At 37.9% G+C, this 13,579-nt stretch overlaps 1 long non-coding RNA gene across 3 annotated transcripts in view; it reads left to right on the forward strand.

Annotated features, from left to right (window-relative positions):
- Positions 1-13,579, forward strand: part of LOC307191260 — a 360,146-nt gene that overhangs the window by 90,404 nt on the left and 256,163 nt on the right. For all 3 annotated transcript variants that reach the window (XR_013829670.1, XR_013829671.1, XR_013829672.1), the window contains exon 2: positions 6,068-6,174. This is a non-coding gene — a long non-coding RNA (uncharacterized lncRNA). The remainder of the gene's footprint in view (positions 1-6,067; positions 6,175-13,579) is intronic.

A 13,579-nucleotide genomic window follows, 5' to 3' on the forward strand; every position in this document is an offset into this window, starting at 1 on the left:
TTGTTTGTGTACAATACATACATATATATATATATATATATATATATACATACATACATATATATTTGAGGGAGAGGGAGGGGAAAGGGGGAGGGGGAGAGGGAGAAACTGTTTATATGGCAATGAGGATTGCACTGGTTTGAGGTGGTAGAAATAGTTTGTTTTTAATGTCAGGAATTTGGAAGGAAAATAAGGGCAACAGTGAGGTTGGGTTTGAAATGTCTTTTCTAATGATTGATTTTGTTATGAAAGTCTGTTTCTCATTCATAGATGAAATATTACCATCTTAAGAATTTTATAGGGAGAAGATATTCTTCATAATCTCATACGTGGAAATTATGGTTTCCTTCTAAGTAGTTAATTTTTTGTCATATAATAGAAAAGTCTGCAGTAGTTGTTTGTTGGCATTGATGCAGCTCCTCGAAGACTCCATCAAAGATCCAGGATCTTTTTATCTTGTAGCTCCATTGTCCTTATTTTATTTTCTTTTGTCTTAAGGATTGCTGCTTTATGGTCACAAGGTTGCTTCCGAAGTTTCAGTCAACTAAAAAATGCCTTATTCAAATCAGAAAGTTGAAGAAAGGGGCCATACCTCTTGTGTCTGTTCCTTTTTAGCAGGTACACAAAAATGCTAAAAACCTACAAGCTGACTTCCCTGAACATCTCATGCAAGGGAGGATAAGAAGCCAAGGAATGAAATGATTATGATTGACTCAGTCTCATCATAATCTGTCACCTGAGTCTGGGTACATTGCTATCCTAAGGAATAGTGTGTGGGGGGGAATCAATCTTAGGTAGCAATGAACAGTGTCTGACACAGAGGGCATATTTTAATCCTTCATTGCTATAACTTAAGTAGTGTTCTTCTAGATAAAAAAGTAGTCCATGTATTCACCAAAAGAGACTTACCTTGTACTCTCAAATTCTTTATTCTATAAATGCCAAAATACCTCTGCGAAGTATCGATATCTGTATTTATTAAGTCCATCTCTTTTACTTTTGTGGAGGAAAACTCAATTAATTTGTCAAAGATTTGATTACAGATCCAGAATAGGAAGGATATATAACCTACCCCTCAAAATGTGTAATTATAAATGATTAAAACGTTCACTAAAGCAAAAGGTTCTCCTAAATTTAAGCTGTAGACTAGTTGGGTAGGAAATATTGGTGCTTTTGCTTGATTCTGGCGTCTTTGACAGTAAGCAAGTACCAAAGTTTGGGTTAGTCTGTTATATCACTTAATCATCAGGAATATTAAAGTAAATATTTAAAAATAAATTTAACAAATATATAGTAAACATCCACTTCGTTTCAGGAACTGTGACAGCACAATGGAGACAAAAGGTGCAAATTAAAATCTTCCTACAACCCCACAACAAAATGATACAAATTTCTCAGTAACGCAGGGTAGTAAGTATTCAAAATCTAAACAGTGAGTTGGCAGTTTTGTTACCAAGACTGCCAACTTGGGAGTCTTGAAGTATGAGGGTATAAGTATAGGCTAGGTGGTCAGTTTTAAACAAAATAAATAACATTGACAAATACCATACCCAAAACACCGTTTTTTCCAATTTGGGGATATAGAGATAGAACAAATATTTGTTGTGATAGTATTTTTCCACTTTCAAGCCAATTTTTTTTGGCATTCTGAAGCCGTAGTTCATTACATAAGCAAAAGAAATAATGCTGTAACACTGAGAAGATATTTTCACATGTTACACACAGTGTTCATTCTAGAGACATATGAATCAGAAAATGATTGAAGGCATTTATGTTGAAAAGATCTAGACATTCAGTTTGGAAATATGATGACCTGGGTCCCATGTTAAAGAACATGCTGAACAGGGTTCTGATCTCCATTTTAGAGATGTGGAAAGGGAGTTTCAGGGATCAGTAACTTCACAAGTTATACAGCCATGATGTCAGTTCTGACAACCCTAAAAGGTTGAGGTATGAAGTTTTGCAGGCTGTTTCATATAGCTAACACAGTGGTGCTCCAGTCTTGCTTACACTGAATCACACAGGGAACTTTAAAAAATACTGAAGCCTGGCCCCCGCCCTATGCCAATTAATCTAAATCTCTGGTGAGGGGGCCCAGGCACTGGTATGGTATAAAAAACAAAATCCCCAAACTTCCTCAGGTGAGTCTCTTGGGTAGCCAAGTTTGAGAACCAGTGATTATGCTGTAAACCCGAGAATATGATGAATTGGGTTGTTGAATCAGGGTGATCCACAGCCAGTGGGTTCTCATATAGTATTTCATGACCTGAAAGCAAATGTAGATCAACTCCTTGCGTTTTGTTTGGAATATCGTTGTCATGTAACATCATCTTTTCTAGCCATTCTTCTTTTTTCTGTTTTCAAATGACTCATGCTGAACAGTACACTCACTTCACGTTACCACTTGGTCCTTCACGTGGTTGTCCCAATGCCCCATTTATCTTTGTGGTCCTGGGCACAGCCCAGAAATTTAGAACAATACAAGTCATTTGGAAATTCAAAACATGATTTCTGGTAATGCTTCAGGAAGTATTTTAAAGTTAATCTTTATTTCCACGGTGTCCTGGACTCCTTCCTGAAATAGATTAAAAACTGGTTATTGGCAGAGAGGAGAAATAGGTGGAAGGGATTTGGGCTAACGTTGAGATCTGTGTGACTGGTCCTGATTTAAATGCTGGAAATGACAATTGAGTCACATACAGCTTTTCTAATTCTGAATCTATCTTTACTGGAATATTTATTTTAACACTACCTGGGTAAAGATTTGTAAAGGAGTTCAACTCATTCTTTTTAAAGGAACTGAGATCCTAGTTTTTATCACACACATACAAATGAATTTTCTTCCTTTTAGATAAAATAGGGGGAAAGTACAGAGATGAATTCTGTTAGATATATTCTGACTCAGGACAAAGAGTCTAAATATTATGGTCATTTCAGAGTCATCCTTTGCCCAAACCTTAGACAGACATTGTTTTCCATGGTCTTCAATTCATCACCCCTGGTCCTCACACATTTTTGAGAGATTGGGTGTGTTTATGTGCTTTTCAAAAATTGCACATCGCACGCGCTGTATTCCCCTGCCTACAGCAATTTGCTTTGCTAAAATGACTTATTTGAATCCCAGACTTACTGTTCACCAGGCACGGGACTTTGGACAAATTGCTTAACTTCTCTGAGACTAAGTTCATTCATCTCTAAAATGAAGATAACTCTATGCCTTATGATGTCTGTAGGAATTAAAGCGAGATAATTTACGTAAAGCACCTAGTACAAATTCTGGGACATGGTAGTTATTCAATAAATGTAATTTATCTTTTTTCCTTCCCTTTCCCTCTATCAAAATATATTCGCAGAAAGAAACTGAGGCTAATCATTTATGTCAATACATGAGAATTTGTCGTTTTTTTCATTTCTTAGGATATTCTACAGAAGTAGACTTCTAATAATAGTGGTGATGATAATTATGCAGTGATGCTTACTGTGTACTTTCCTATGAGAGTTACTGGTTGGGTGGCTTTACAGAAGTTTAATATCAGAGAATTCGCTCCAGGCAGGCAGCTTTCTACTCTGCATGCAGGGAAGACTTACTCCAAGTCACATTCAGGGATGTGCTTGTGCAGGAAGCATTGAATGGCTATCTCAGGATGACCTATCATCAGAGTTCTATCCCAGCTGATTCAGGGTAAGAGTAATCATGAAAGTCAGGAACTACAAAATGCAGGTTTGGGGAAAGAAAGTAGGCCGAACTTCTACGAAAATTATTACAAAGAAGTAACAATAATTAGGAGAATGGCAAATATAATCTTTAGTTACTTGGTGCCCTGGTAGATATACAACAGCACAGACCACTTCAGGCTGGAGGATGTGAAAAACTCTGTGAGGGAGGCTTGAATTGTCTTTAAAGTACTTCTCAAAGACACTCCTGCTGGGATACTTGTCAGAAGTGCCCTAAGTCTGTTTTTCTGGAGACACGAAACCCTTGATTCAAGGACTTGGAGAGAGAAGGCAAACAAAGATTTACACTCTGTTCTCTCATTTTTCTGGAGGGCATACCTCATTTACAACAGGAGATTTAGGTTATGTGATCCCGTAAAACTTGGCATAGAGAAACTGAAAGCAAATATTTATTCTGCAAGGATGGGTTAGCCGTGTTCACGTAGTGAGACTTACCTTGTACAACTCTAAAGAAGTTTGTTGAGTTGTTAATGGAATGACGTTCTCTGTGATTAACAAATGTTAGGAAACTGCCGTCAGATTTCTGGTAAACGTGTAATAATACTTGTGAATCAGACAACAGAAATGGAGTACAATCCGCTCCCCCTGACCCCTTAAAAAGAAAGCCACATTTTCCTTTTGGCTCAAAGTCAGTATTAAGATGTTATTCAAAATAAGACTTTTTGCCCTATGGAATTGGCCTCTTTGTTACTATGTATCCTTTAAGTTTCTGGGTTAGCACTGTGGGGAAACTGACACAACCTCAAAGGACCCTCAGTTAAATTTGCTTCATTTTGCTGATTCATATAAAGAAATACAGTACATAGTTTTTATTGAAAATACCCCAAATAATGCCTTAATCCTGATTTTGACCAAGGAAAATAAAAGGACTTTTTTTCTTTATTTTTCTCTCTCTACGTACGTGTGTCTGTGTGTGTGCATCTGTGTCTGTGTGTCTGTATGAATGTATTTAAAAAGAATATTTGCGACTATATTGAGATCCTGAATGCGTAGACAAAGTTTCCTTGAACAAATGACTATGTTGTGTTGAAACTTCTTTTGGTGCTGATTCTACCTGATTAGTTTCAGCTCTTTAATAGCCTGGGGGTTGTGATAGTTGATGTCACAGGAGTCCAGAATATTGGCACTTTGACTTCAAAGAAGAGATCAAAGAGAATTTGTAGAGGAGTTCCAGGTGTGTTCTGTAACTGCTGGTAAAGAGAAGCAAACATTCATGATACATTAACTGTGTCTACACCACATAGAATGAAGTGGAGATTCGGTACTTGTTTAGTCATTAATCTGTTGTCTCCCTAGGCTGACAGAAAACATCAATTAGAATAAGTAGCTAATTGACAGAGCTCCACTTTGCCTTTTGTTTTATAGACAGTCCTAGTATATAGATACCAAATGTGTTGTTCTATCCTTGTGCACAATTCTCAAGATGACTTTGGGCCAGTCTAAACATTGCCTAGGAATTGTTTATCATGGATAATTTAATACTCCTCCTGAAGCATGTATCCTATTAATTTCTGCTTCAGAATTTCCAACAAGGCAAACATTTACACAAAGAGGGTGATTCCCTTGTAGCTGCAGGGGTGGATCAAGCCAGTGGTACCAAAATAGAAATGACTATGTCCAGCTCTTCAAGACTTTAATCATATCCAGTGACTGTGCAAATTGTGCCAGGAGGAAGGAAGATGTGATGTTTCTCTGTGGCTGTGCAGTTTATCTTGTTGTGTATTTATTACATGGCTGCAATAGAGGGGTGACACTGTGGCTTTTCCCCCAACTCCATTTACCAGCTGTTAGTAGAAAGACATATTTGGCACATTTAAAAACACAGAGACTAGGGCAAGGCAAAGGAGGCGGAAGGATGTTAGGATAAAGGAAAAATTTCCAGACTTACCAACAATTTATTTTACAGAGGAAGTCCTTCTCCACTGCTTCTTGCTCATGGAAATCTTTTCACCTGCCTTGCCCAGGCCTTGATGATGATATCTGGGAGGTATTAAGCAATCCAGAAAATTTATTCATCAACTTGGATTCATCTTTATTAATGAAAGAGCAGAGAAATCAAAGTTATTTTCCTCCTCTCCCCAAAGTTCAGGATGTGTAATGCCTAATGGCTTGCTCCCTACTTGGAGCAAATACATTCGTCAAATTTGATACACTGACTCATAAATTATACATTAGGGCCAAACCTGTTCTGTTACGAGAAATTAAGACTCCCTCTTGGCACATACTTTGGCTCTGGATTTGAACTGGATAAACAACATCTTTTGTTTAAATGCTGAATTTGGAAAGTAAACCAAAATATACAGGCAATCAGTGATCTCTCCATCTCTCACAGATATTGCTGGATTCAGGACAAGAAGCCTTGTGCACTTTGGGCTCCTCTCCGAAATTGGTGCCCTTCCGTAGGGCTTCTCACCCAATGAGTTTGACCGGGAGTTTGAGGTAAGTTCTAGGGGCTCTGGCTGTTGCAAGGAAGCAAGAGAAAAGAGTGGAGTCTGCCTAACAGAGACTCCTGGTCTAGTGTGAGAAGCATACTTGCTGCATGGAATTTAACCTGAATTCTAACACCTCAGAGATACCGCAGTCTAACCATTGGAACCAAAGCATAAGATCTGGGATGAATGCACTACATATGATCTGTAATTGTATTATTGGTAACTATGAATCAATAATGCTAGAAACACCTTTTTTTTTTTTTTAACGAAAATGTTTGAGATCTGAAGAAAGAACAGACTAATAGCTGACTCTTCCCACTAAAGGAAAGCTTCAAAGAAGTCACTCAGTCAAGACAATGTATTGCCTGGTTTTCTAGAAGAAAAATAAAACATCTGGCACTTTTCAACTAATAGTGAAATAAATCTAAAAGCAGAGTTTTCTTCCTCTCTGAAATCAAGAGAATCCTTTAAGTTGTGAGGATATTATATTAAACTCTTTAATTCTTTGTGGGAATTTTAGATTTTAGCTGTCATTATAGATTACTTTTGATATCGTCATAAAAGTTTTCTAAACAGAGGTATTTCCAACTCTTGTAAATGTCAAAGCTACACCCAGCCTTCTCCTATGTCCTTAGAGGTGCCTATCCATTGCCTTTTCCTACAGGGCCGGACTGACATTTGAGTGATGAAGCCCAGGGAAACCAGACCCTGGTTAGGAGCAGGTAGAGTAGGTGAGCAGAGTTACCAGGTGGCCAGGCCATACTTGCAGTGATGTGAAACAAGGACTTACACATTGTGGCAGTATGTTTGGTGAAGCCTATTGAATCTGGAAATCAATTAAGAATGTATCTTTTGGATCTTGTTTTTTTGTTTTTGTTTTCTAGCATGAGCATCTGCTACGTGCCGAACACAATTCTATACTATCTCTTAGCGCCCTTGGCCTTACACACTGTAATACACCCTGAGTCTTTCCTTCATCACCTGTACTAACAACAGCATGGTCTGATAGAAAGTGGAAGGACTTTTGAATGAGAGTTCCAAGTTCATATCTGAGCACTGGCCCTCCCTTATGTGACCTTCGGCTCTTTATACTTCCTGAATCTCGCATTACTGACTTATAAGAATAAAAGCATCTCCTATATTTAAAATAGTTGGCAAGCTTAGTAAATTTTTTTTGGAGTTCTCATTTTATAGTTGAGCAAAGTATTAAGGGAAACAGAGCGGTAAAAGAAGTGAAAGAAATGAAGCGTAGAAGATATTATTTATGAGGAAACATGAAAGACCAGTTGTGACACAGGCAGCTTACGAACCAAGTGGGGGATGAGTTACCTGGGAAAAGATTTGAAAGATCTGCTGCTAAATGAGTCAACTGTATCCCAGAACTGGGCTCCAGACTTCCCCGCTGGCTTGTATGGTTGGATTGATAGTAAATGGGCCATCCTCGTTCTATTTGCCAGTACCATCTATCACAGGGCAGAGCCCATCCTTTGTGTATCAGGAGTAGTAGGCCGGTGAGAAGACAGGTAATTTGTGTAGAATCACTGTCCTGCTCTGAGTTCGAGTTTTATATTTAGAGCCTGTGGTACCTGAATCAAAGTTGAAGAGTTACGTTACAAGTTTCTCTTGGAAGCATGGGCTTTTCTGTCTGGCAAGGCTGTGTGAATTTACATAAAACTAAGAGAAACAGAGGGCTAGATAGGCAAGTTCCTGGAAAAGGAAGAGATTACTAAATTTCTCCTGCTCTCCTGTTATTTGTTTTCTTTTCCAATTTTTCTCTCTCTTCATTGTCATAATGCTTCTGGATTCCTTTGGAAAATGAGCAGGGTCAACTTAGCAGTCATAGAGTTAGCACTGACCTGGCCAGGAGTCCAGCCAAGGGTGAATGACAGCAATATGTCAAGTCAGGGCTGTCTGAAGCAGAGTGAGCATGGAAGTTCCTGGGATCCATGGAGGTGGGGAGGGCACAGACTCTTGGCGGTCAGAGAATCATTAGGTCCCTGCTTCATAAATGTGGTTAAGTTATAATCCCAGCATAGAAACTGTGTCTGCTCTGCTACTGTATACACCCGATTGAGGTGGGTATCTAGGACCAGACAGCAGTCAGAAAGTTAGAGATATACAGGTACAATTTATCCCTGATCAAAAAACTCTAAAATTTCTTCAGTTGGCAGTCCAGAGGGAAGTGGAGACTCTGGGATGGGAGACACTCTGAATGGAGACCAAGATTGCATCGAGTGTGTAATCCACGAAGAGGAAATTGAAAATTGATTGTGTTCAGATGGTCCATGGAATGTTGATTAATTCCAACAGGGAGAGCGGCCAGAAGTTGCGAGAGTGATGTCCTTCAGTGTGTGAGCCGTGCTAAGAACCAGTTCTCAGCTGCAGTGGCTGGGCTTAGATGGAAGTATGTGTAGTTTATCTGGAAGAACGACGGTAGAGTACACAGGCAGAGCTACAGTTAGGTGGGTAGGCCAGTGGATGGAGAATGAGCAAGGTCTCTTCTTAATGCTTCCAATTTAAGTGAAATAAGAATCAAGGTTATCAGCTGATGATGAGAAAGGGAGGAGTTGTGGGAGGTATGACTGGGAAGTAAGTGGCAGAGGAAACAAGATCACTGGAGATGAGCTGGTCCAGGAACTGGAAAAGCCAAGATAACAGAAAGATTTTCTGTAGGAATATGAAGGTCACAAGATCTGTGAAAAGACTGGTGATGAGAGAAAGAGTGAGTCATGAGCTGAACTCTTCAAAAAATGAGAGGCAGTCAGATGGATCTCTGTAGATCCATGTGAGATATTGGGTGCTATAATCACAGGCATGACTTTTAAATTGCTGAATGTTATGTTTTTGTTTTTGAGATGGGAAGAACAATGATCTCGAAGCGGCATTGAATGGCAAGGACAACTACTGTGTCTCCTGGTCTGGTAGCCCAAGGGTGAAAACAGCAAGACAATGAGAAGGCTCTAGGGGAAGCAGGTCCTCAAGGGAATCCAGATTTCAGATGAGGCAAGAATGTGTAGGGAACATTCACATAGGAGGTTGAGGATACATGGGGATTGTGCTGATGGCAGATCGGGATTGCGGAGAAGAGCAAGCAAGATGAGCATGGGCTCATCAGAGCATGGGCTCTGAAACTGGGTCCGATGAGGGGACAGAAAATGCCATATGGACATGACAGTCTGGGTGATAAGAGATGACTTAGGGATTTTGGAAGAATAAAAATATTCTTATGAGCATATTTTGGGGGCAGATATAGAGGCTATAAAATTTGGCTTTCTCATTATCATCATCAGACTGGTTCAGTGCTTGTCACTTTGGATGCAGCGGATATCACATTTGTTCTGTTAGTGTAAGTTCTATTTCCTGGAACATGTTTATTACTACTGACTCACTGGGCTTGAAATAATCTCAGAGGACTCTAGTTCACGTGTGTGGGGGGGGGGGGGGCGCGGTCAGTTTTATGGAGATATAATTTATAATTTATATACAGTAGGAAGTGAGACTTACCTTTTTTAGTGTATCATTTTATGAGTTTTTTTTTTTTTTTTTTTTTTTTTTTGCGGTACGCGGGCCTCTCACTGCTGTGGCCTCTCCCGTTGCGGAGCACAGGCTCCGGACTCGCAGGCTCAGCGGCCATGGCTCAGGGACCCAGCCGCTCCGCGGCATGTGGGATCCTCCCAGACTGGGGCACGAACCCGTGTCCCCTGCATCGGCAGGCGGACTCTCAACCACTGCGCCACCAGGGAAGCCCCTCATTTTATGAGTTTTGGTAAATGCATATACCACCAAATCGAGATCTAGACCAATTCTAGTAGCTCCCAACATTCACTTGTGCTTATAATCAACACCTTATTCCTAATCCTCAGCACTCGGCAACCATTGATCTGTTTTGGTCCCTATAAGTTTACCTTTTCCAGAACAACTAAGTAGAGTCATATAGTATGTGGGCTTTTGAGTCTAGCTCCTGTCATTTAAACATAATGCAGTTGAAATTCATTCTTGTTTTGTGTATCAGTAGTTGGTTCCTTTTTCTTGCTGAGTGTTGTTCCATTATATGGATATAATACAGTTTATTTGTGAATTTGCAAATTGAACAATATTTGTGTTATTTCTAGTTTTTGTTGATTATGAATAAAGCCACTGTAAACATTTAGTATGTATAAGTTTTTGTGGGAACATAAGTTTTCATTTTCCTTGGGTGAAAATCAAGGAGATAGTTGGATCATGTGGTAAATGTATGTTTAACTCATAAGAAACAGCAAAACTAATGTCCAAAGTGGTTGTAACATTTTGCATTCCTACCAGCAGTGCACGAGAGCTTCAGTTGCTTGTCATCCTTGCCAGTGTTGATATTGTCAGTTGTGTAAGATTTTTTTATTTGCTTTTGTTTTTTAATCAAGTGGGTATGTGGTGTTGTCCCATTGTGGTTTTAATTTGCACTTTCCTAATGACTAAAGATGTTAGCATCTTTTCATATACGTATTTTCCATTTATTTGCATATCTTCTTAGTTAAAATCTTTTGCCTATAAAAATTTTTTTTCTTATTATTGAGTTTGGAGAGTTTAGATATTCTACATACAGGTTCTTCACCTAACATGTCTTTCAAAAAGATTTTATCCAAGTCAGTTTTTATCTTAATTTTCTGAACAGTGTATTTGGAAGAACAGAAGTTTATATTTTAATAAATTTCAATGTATCAATTTCTTTTTTTTTTTTTAAAGGATTGTGCTTTGGTATCTGACAAATCACTGGCTAACCCAGGGTCACAAGTATTTTTTTCTATGTTTTCTTCTAGGTATTTTATACTTCACAGTTTTACATTTAAATCTGTAATCCATTTTAAGTTAAATTTGTGGATAGTGTAAATAAAGGTCAAGGATCATTTTTTTTTTTTTTTTGTATATTCAAGTCCAATTTTTCCAGCACCATTTGTTGAAAAGACTGTCCTTTCTCACTTGAATTCCCTTTGCACCTTCAGTAAAAAATTAGTTGACCGTATCAGTGTGGGTAAAATTCAGGGCTTTTCATTTTACTCCACTGAATATAGTTAGTACCATACTTCCTTGATTACTGTTGCTTTATAGAAAGCCTTGAAATCAGGCAGTGTGAGTTCTCCAACAGTACTGAGTCTTCTAATACATGAACATGCAATATATCTCCATTTACTTAGGTCTTCTTTCATTTCCTTCATCAGCTCTTGTAGTTTTCAGTATATGGGTGTTGATAATCTTTTGTTAGATTTATACCTAATAATTTCATGCTTTTTGGTGCTATGGCAAATATACTTGATAAAAAAATTTACTGTATAAATTTAAGTTCCAATGGTTATTGTAAATATATCAAAATGAAATTGATTTTTTATATTGGCCTGTTATCTGTGACACTCTACTAGAGTTTTTGTAGAATCTTAGGGGTTTTTTTTGTTGTTGTCTGCAAATAGTAGTTTTGTTTTTTTTTTCCTTTCCCATTCTTATACCTTTCTATTTATTTTTCTTTTTTTATTGCACGGACTTCAAATTCCAGTATGATCTTAAATAGAAGTGGTGAGAGTAGGTACCCTTGATTTTTTCATGATGTTAGGAGAAAAACATTGTGTTTCTACATTAAGTATGATTTAGCTGTACTCCTTATATAGATGGACTTGGTCAGACTGAGGAAGTTCCCTTTTTTTCCTAGCTGAGAATTTTTATTGTTAATGGATGTTGAATTTTATCAAATGACTTCTCTGCACCAAGGAGATATTTACATTCTTAAGTCTGTTTATATAGTGAATAACATTATTGATTTTCTAATGTTGAACCAGCTCTGTATTCCCAGGATAACCTCATTTGGCCATGATGTATTATTTTATTTTGTAAATATTGCTGAATTTTACTTGCTAAGATTTTATTGAGGACTTTAACATCTATGTTGATTGAGACTGTTGGTTTGTAGTTTTCTATTCATTGTAATTTCTTCATGTGGTTTTGGTATCAGAGTAATGCTGGCCTCTTAACGTGAGCTGGAAAGTTTCCCTTTCTCCTCTAGTTTTTGGAAGATTTTATGTATAATTCATGTTATTTCTTCTTTAAGTTTTTGGTGGAATTGGTCCTGGAGTTTTTCTTGTTGGAAAGTTTTAACTACAAATTGAACTTCTTTAAGAGATAGTGATTCAGATTATTTATCTCATCTTGAGTATACTTTGGCAGTTAGCATCTTTCAAGGAATTTGTCCACTCCTTTTGGGTTGTTGAATTACTGATATTTGTATCTACTCCCTACCCTCTGTCATGTCCCCTCTCCTTCTCTTTTTCTGTCTACTTAGAGGTTTATTAATTTTATAGATATTTTTTAAAACCCAGCTTTTGGTTTCATTGATTTTCTTTATTCTTCTTTGTAAAATTTTGATTTTTCTCTTCTCATTTTTATAATTTTCTCCTATTTGCTCTGCATTTAATTTGTACCCTTTTTCTAGTTTCTTAAGTTAGAAACGTAGGTAATTGATTTGAGCACTTTCTTCTTTTCAAATCTAGATATTTAATGCTAAAAATTTCCCTTATGATGTTCTCTTTGACCCATGAGTTATTTATGTCTGTTTAATTTCCAAATATGTAGAAATTTTCAATATATTTTTGTTATTGAAATCTAGGTTATTTTAGTACCATAGAACATACTTTGTATGCTTTTAATTATTATAAATTGGTCAGGATTTGTTTCATGGGGCAGAATGTGGTCTGTCTTGTTGATGTTCCTTGTACGCTTGAAAAGAATGGGTATTGTGCTGTTGTTTGTTTTATAAGTACCAATTAGCTCACATTGGTTGCTAGTTTTGTTCAGGTTCCGTATTCTTACTGATCTTCTTCTACTTGTTTTTACCAATTACAGAGACAGAGGAATATTTAAGTTTACAACTCTAATTGTGATTTTGTCCATTTCTGCTTTCAGGTCTGTCAGCTTTCACATTTGCGTTTTGGCTCTTTCTTGTTAGTTGCATACACATTTAGGATTGTAATGTTACTCTTTAACACTAAAAATATTCTTTGTTCTGAAATCCACTTTGTCTGACAATACAGTCACTGTATCTTTCTTTTGGCTAGTGTGTGTATGGTATATCTTTCCCATGTTTTTGCTTTTAACTGATTTGAGTTTTTTTTTGTTTTTTTTTTTGTGGTACGCGGGCCTCTCACCGTTGTGGCCTCTCCCGTTGCGGAGCACAGGCTCCGGACGCGCAGGCTCAGCGGCCATGGCTCACGGGCCGCTCCGCGGCATGTGGGATCCTCCCGGACCAGGGCACGAACCCGCGTCCCCTGCATCGGCAGGCGGACTCTCAACCACTGCGCCACCAGGGAAGCCCCTGATTTGAGTTTTTAAATTCAAGCTGGCTTTACTGTTTTTATTATTATCAATTTTTGGCCTCACTGCGTGACATGCAAGAT

Source organism: Stenella coeruleoalba (genome assembly GCF_951394435.1).
Source record: "Stenella coeruleoalba genome assembly, chromosome: 9".
NCBI classification, from domain to species: domain Eukaryota; kingdom Metazoa; phylum Chordata; class Mammalia; order Artiodactyla; family Delphinidae; genus Stenella; species Stenella coeruleoalba.